Below are 6,335 nucleotides of genomic sequence, written 5' to 3' on the forward strand. Positions count from 1 at the left end.
CTTTCTCCCTTGTTCCTCTCCTCTCCAAGTTCCAAAATAGTGTAGCTCTCAGCAGCTTTTTGCACTATGGATGCTTATGGAGGATTGAGATTGTAGTATAGCTCTAAATGTGAAATGAAAAGCTAATACTAAACTATTGATACTAAAATGATTTATTTTATCCAAGATGACAATACATGAGTTAATTATGCTAAAATGCTCTCTAAAAATGTCTATAGCTTAAATGCATACAAGTTTTCAGGATCTGAATTATGAAGAAATGGGCTCTATTTATAGGAAAAATGGAGCAATGGATGGTTGAGATTGAGCAATCTCAACAAGGGTCAGGATTGAATGATTTCAAATCCATGTGAGGGCTTTCAACCCAATCCCAGGATGACAAGTGTCAATGTGAGATAGGTTGAGAGGGGAGGGAATAAGCATTAAATGCCTGATATGACCTTGGGATTTTAGAGTCAAGGTTGGTTGAATGAATAAAATCTTTATTCAAAGAATAAAGCTTTTATCCAATGGATAAACTCTTGTGCAAATGTGAAATGGATGAATATGGTCAAAACAATAAATGTTTAGGGGGACAAGTTTGAAATAACCATAAATGGTTATGTAAGAGCCATAAATGGTCATGTAAGAGCCATTAGTGGTCTTGGAAGACTTTGGGGGTTAATTTGTTGAACACACAAAGCATTAAATGCTTTTCAAAGACTTTGGAGTCTTTGAGAAGTGACTCCATTTTGCTTAGGAATGTGACAATAATTAGGGGATGGATTAGGCTAATTAGGAAGGGGTTAGAAGAATCTAGAAGGGGATTTAGGAATGCAATTGGATTTGGTGGGTGAGGGAAAATAGGATTTTATTAAAATAAAAATTCATTTATTTCAATAAATGTGTGCAAGTTGCATTTGTAGGAAAATGCAAGTGGGGCGGGGATAATGATTTAAATAAATGTTTTATTTAATTTATTTAAAAGAGGAATAGGGGGATTTAATTAAATAAATAGCTTTTATTTATTTAATTGATTTGAATTTGACTTAATGAATTAATTAAAATAAATTGAATAATTTATTTAATTAATAGAAGAATGTTTGAAGAATAAATTAATTAAATATTAATTTAATTAATTGATGGCTAGTGGATTTTTAATCAAATAAATACGAAATATTCATTTAATTAAAATGGACAGATTTATATGACTACAGATAGCATCATCGACTATTGACAATACATGATCTCTACTTTGTTGCTAGTGTGTGTTTTGTCGATGGACTTCTCTGGTGTAGTATATCTCAATGACATGCTTCTAGTTGTGTTACCATAGTGTAGATTTCGTATTTCACGTCGGAATTCCGACAAACACACGGTATTTTTTAAAAAAAAGTAACTACGCGCCATCAATATACGCGAGCTCATCAGGGTGCGAAAATTGGGAGGAAGCGGGCACAATTGCTACAGAGAATCCACTCTTTCTCTTTCTCATTAGTCCCTGTTGAGAATCGAATGCGAAACCTCTTCCTTGCAAATTCGTCGCGCATGGGAAGCAACCCATTGGAGCTAGAAACCATAAACACTAGGGAATTCACTCTACTAATACTCACGAAATTCAAATTGAAGAAAATTGCAGCAGCAGACAACAGTGCCATTGACACAACGACTATCACCATTATTGTTACTACATCTTACCTCCTGCGCTTCATGTTGTGTATTGTACAAGAGGTTGGTCCTTTCGTTCTTGTCATCAAGATTTTTTTGTAAGTTCCTTTGCTTTCCTTGCATTCTCTTGTTCACTTTGTTTAATGGTATCAACTTTGGCAAAACATGGATCCTCAACCTCCTTAATCTCTTCATTTTGTGGCTGCTAGTTATAAAGACAAGTCGATGGACATAACAATCGCCCTAGTTATGATTCACTATCTTCCTGTCTTCAAAATCTTTAGGTCTTGATTCAGTTATAATTTGATCTTGTGTAATGAGAATCCCAAACAAAAGTCCATAATTGAACATGTTGCTCCTCCTCTTGGTTGTTTCTGACATTAAGCCTCAATTCCTCGGACCACATACCCATAAAATGTCCACATAATAAGATTAAATGCATCCATAATGAGTAAATTTAAAATTAGGGCAATTATTAGGGCACAATTGCTGCAGATAGATGCTCAACAACAACTGTACAAGAGGTTGGTCCTTTCGTTCTTGTCATCAAGATTTTTTTGCAAGTTCCTTTGCTTTCCTGGTATTCTCTTATTCATTTTGTTTAATGGTATTCACTTTGGGAAAATATGGATCCTCAACCTCCTTAACCTCTCCATTCTGCGACTACCAATTATAAAGACAAGTTGCTTCATAGCTTCTAGAGGGGTAAACAATTCTCTGCGACTGTAAACCCTTCCAACCCTCAAAATACCTCTTTGCATGGAAGCAAATTTTCTAGGTCCAAGGCCAGCTACAAATTGCAGAGGTGAAAACATCCGTTCATGTGATGCTGCTAGGTTTATGTCAACACCAACTTGGTTGGTTACTGTAACCATTACCTGTTCGACAATTCTTTGCGACTGTAAACCCTTCCAACCCTCAAAATAGCCCTTTGTATGGAAGCAACTTTTCTAGGTCCAAGGCCAGCTACAAATTGCAGAGGAGAAAACATCCATTCATGTGATGCTGCTAGGTTTATGTCAACACCAACTTGGTTGGTTACTGTAACCATTACCTGTTCAACAATTCTCTACGACTGTAAACTCTTCAAGCCCTCAAAATAGTGCTTTGTATGGAAGCAACATTTATACGATTATTTAGGACTCTATGGGCAGTTGGTTGTACAATTTTCCCCACTGAAATGGTCTCTTCATTTTCTCCAGTTAGCATATAAAATTCCTCATCCTGCGATGGCTCTTATATCATAGTAGCAAAAATCGTTTTGGGAAAAAATTGGCAAACCAAAAGTATTAGATTTTTTTTGAAAAAACGGGAAAAAATCAATTTAAAAAAAACATAACAAATTGTAGGCATAGAGACAAAAACTATTTAAAAAAAAAACTTAAGGGTATTTCCATAGCATAGAGATATAAAGAGCAACTAAAATAGAGTTTAACCCATGAATTGTAGAAAATTAATTTTTGTTGTTTATATTCATATTGCCGATTCAATCTTTATGTCAGCAAGAGTTTCCCGCTTTTTATTGGATGTTCGTTGTTCCACCCTTCTAGCATATTCATCAATATCAAGGGCCTTTAACACATGGGGATATTTTTTGACATGTTCAACTGCCATTTCTTGTGTTCCCTCATCCATATCATCTATATCCTGTCTTGCATCTTCACAATATACATCCTTAGCCATTTTCTTGGCTAGTTCATGTGCATCAATAAAAAAAATAAAAAAATTAGATTTAAAAAAAACATAACAAATTGTAGGCATAGAGACAAAAACTATTTAAAAAAAAAACTTAAGGGCATTTCCATAGCACAGAGATATAAAGAGAAACTAAAATAGAGTTTAACCCATGAATTGTAGAAAATTATTTTTTGTTGTTTACATTCATATTGTCAATTCAATCTTTATGTCAGCAAGAGTTTCCCGCTTTTTATTGGATGTCCGTTGTTCCACATTTCTAGCATATTCATCAATATCAAGGGCGTTGAACACATATGGTTATTTTTTGACATGTTCAGCTGCCATTCCTTGTGTTTCCTCATCCATATAATTTATATCCTGTCCTGTATCTTCACAGTATACATCCTCAACCATTTTCTTGGCTAGTTCATATGACACAAGTTTTGGAAGAATTATCATAACTTTCATTTGAACCGTTGGATCTTTCTATAAATTGGAGGACAAGTCTGTAACAATGATATCAAGAGATTGACTAGAGCGATTGGGTTCATTACAAGATAAGGGCAACCTTTGTCATGTTTGTCTTTCTCAAAGTATGGTTGGTGTCTATTAAGTTGTTGTCTTGTAAGGGTGTTTTGAAGATTGAGAAGAGACTTTTGATGGGTATTAATCCCATTGTTGTCAAGTATGCCTGATTGGAATTGAATGTTTCCAAGGTTTATGTCACTTCAATTAAATAATTACTGAAAACTTTGAATTGCTTGCTTGTAAATGAATGCTTTAAATAAAGGGTTACTTTATTATAAGTATGATTTCTTAATTGAGATTACTCTGAAAACACCTGATTAAATTATCTTCAAACAATAGTAGACTAGTGCCTTCACCCTTGACATAATGTTGCAGTTAGTCTTACTGAATTTAACATTGCTCTGAAAGACCAACAAGACATAATGAAGCTTGACATCCAATCCTTCAAATTGATAATCAAATTGAAACTTAACCCAAACTATAATAACATAGGATAGCACATTGAAACAATCTAAATGGATAGATTTATCATAGGGAACTAATCAAACAATAAAAAAGATAAATACCATCAAAGATGAAAAACACTTGATCTTTGTATTGAAATAAACATAAGATAATCAACTGATTACATATAGCACAATGTCTTTTCTCCAGTTTGGCATTTCCAAAAAATAAACCAAGATCATCACGTCAAAGGCATCTATATGAGTTGTAATCAAAATATAATATGCACTTAGTCTTATTGAATTTAACTTTACTCTGAAAGACCAATAAGACAATTTTAAGCTTGCCAACCAATCCTTCAAACTGATATTCAAACTGAAAATTAATCTCAATCACAATAACATAAGATAGCACATTGACACAATCTAATTGAATAGATTTATCACAGGGAACTAATCAATCAATTGAAAAAGTAGATACCATCAAAGATGAAGAACACTTTAAGGTCAAAATATGGCTCTGCAAAAGTTCACATCCACGAAAAGTGGATTACTGAAAAACTCAACTGCAAATTCGAAAGGAACAAGGCAGAAGAAATCTCATGGATTTGCCATGCGCTCACTCGGGCAAACTGGACAACCTCAAAATTTTGCCCACTGTAATAAGGTGGGGTTTGCAAACAGATTCGAAGCCTTAAATACCTGCGCTATGGGGGCAAATTCCAATCAGTATTGAGGTCCCGAAATCTCAAAAAACAAACCCTGCATCTGTCACGGGAGCCTCTGGTTGGTATGGGAAACAATGGAACCCTAGACCGACTCTTAGCAACCATTACAATGTAGGAAAGGGGATGGTCAATAGGCGGCCTCCATTAAAGGCATCACTTCCTGGTAATTCTGTTGCCACTGGAGCAAATTTGACAAAATTAGGCAAAAAACGGATTAGAGTTGAGCCTTTGTCAAAGCTCCCTATAAACCCTCCTCGGGTTAACATCACGAAAAATAAAAGATTGAAATACAGAGAGGAGCAACGAGCAAAATGTTATCCCAAATTGGACCAAAAACAATTATTATTAGCAATCAATACACAGACATCCTTTGGGAAGAATATATGAGGCGGGGGTTGTTTGGAAAATGGTGCGGATATGGTGCTTCCACCTCGAAAATCATCCAGTGGCTGGTTTCGGCCACCAAGGGACAGGTAAGTATCACAACCCTAGAAGACAATTATTTGTTTATTCTCTGCAATTCATCAGAACTAAGGGAAAATATACTTAACAATCAACCTTGTTTCTTTAAAGGTTACTGTTTTTGCTTTTATAAATGGAAGCAAAATTTTCCCCGAAAATGTTTGAGAATTGCTTAGTTCCCAGATGGGTAGAACTGCCAAATCTCCCAGTAGAACTTTTTAATGAGCACTGCTTGATTAGAATAGGGGATTCATTGGGAGGTTTTGAAGGTTTTGTAGAAAAAATAGAGACTCTGCTACAACCAAAATAATGGCTAAACTGCACATAAAGGACGTAAGCGTGGAACCTATTAAGATAATAACTAACCATTCGATGTATGTGGTAAGACCAAAGACATATAAGGGCAGGGTGGAACAAATTGAAGTAATCTTACCATGTCCAACCCTTCCCAGCCCTAAACAACACAAAAAAGATCAACAAACACCATCTGAGGATATGGTAAATGCCACCCTGAGCTCGACTGAAAGCGGTTTAGTTAAAGAAAAACAGAGGGAGAGAAAAACTACCAACATAGTTTCAACAGATATGAATGCAATTAGCAATCCAGATCCAAAACCACTTCCAAGAGAAACCCCAACCCTAGAGTTGGAGGAAGGGGAAATTGATTACAGCTCCGAGGGCGCATCTGAAATTCCCTCAGTAATGGACCAAGCCATCCCGATTCCTCCCATGGGAGACCAAACCCTCCTTAAATGGTGCATGGAGGACCACTCAAGTGAAAAGGCAGAGTTGGATTGTTCTATGGAAATGAAACATAGTCTGGAAAAGGTTACCCAAACAGAGAACACAC

The sequence above is a fragment of the Cryptomeria japonica genome, chromosome 5 (genome assembly GCF_030272615.1).
Source record: "Cryptomeria japonica chromosome 5, Sugi_1.0, whole genome shotgun sequence".
Classification (NCBI taxonomy): Eukaryota; Viridiplantae; Streptophyta; class Pinopsida; order Cupressales; family Cupressaceae; genus Cryptomeria; species Cryptomeria japonica.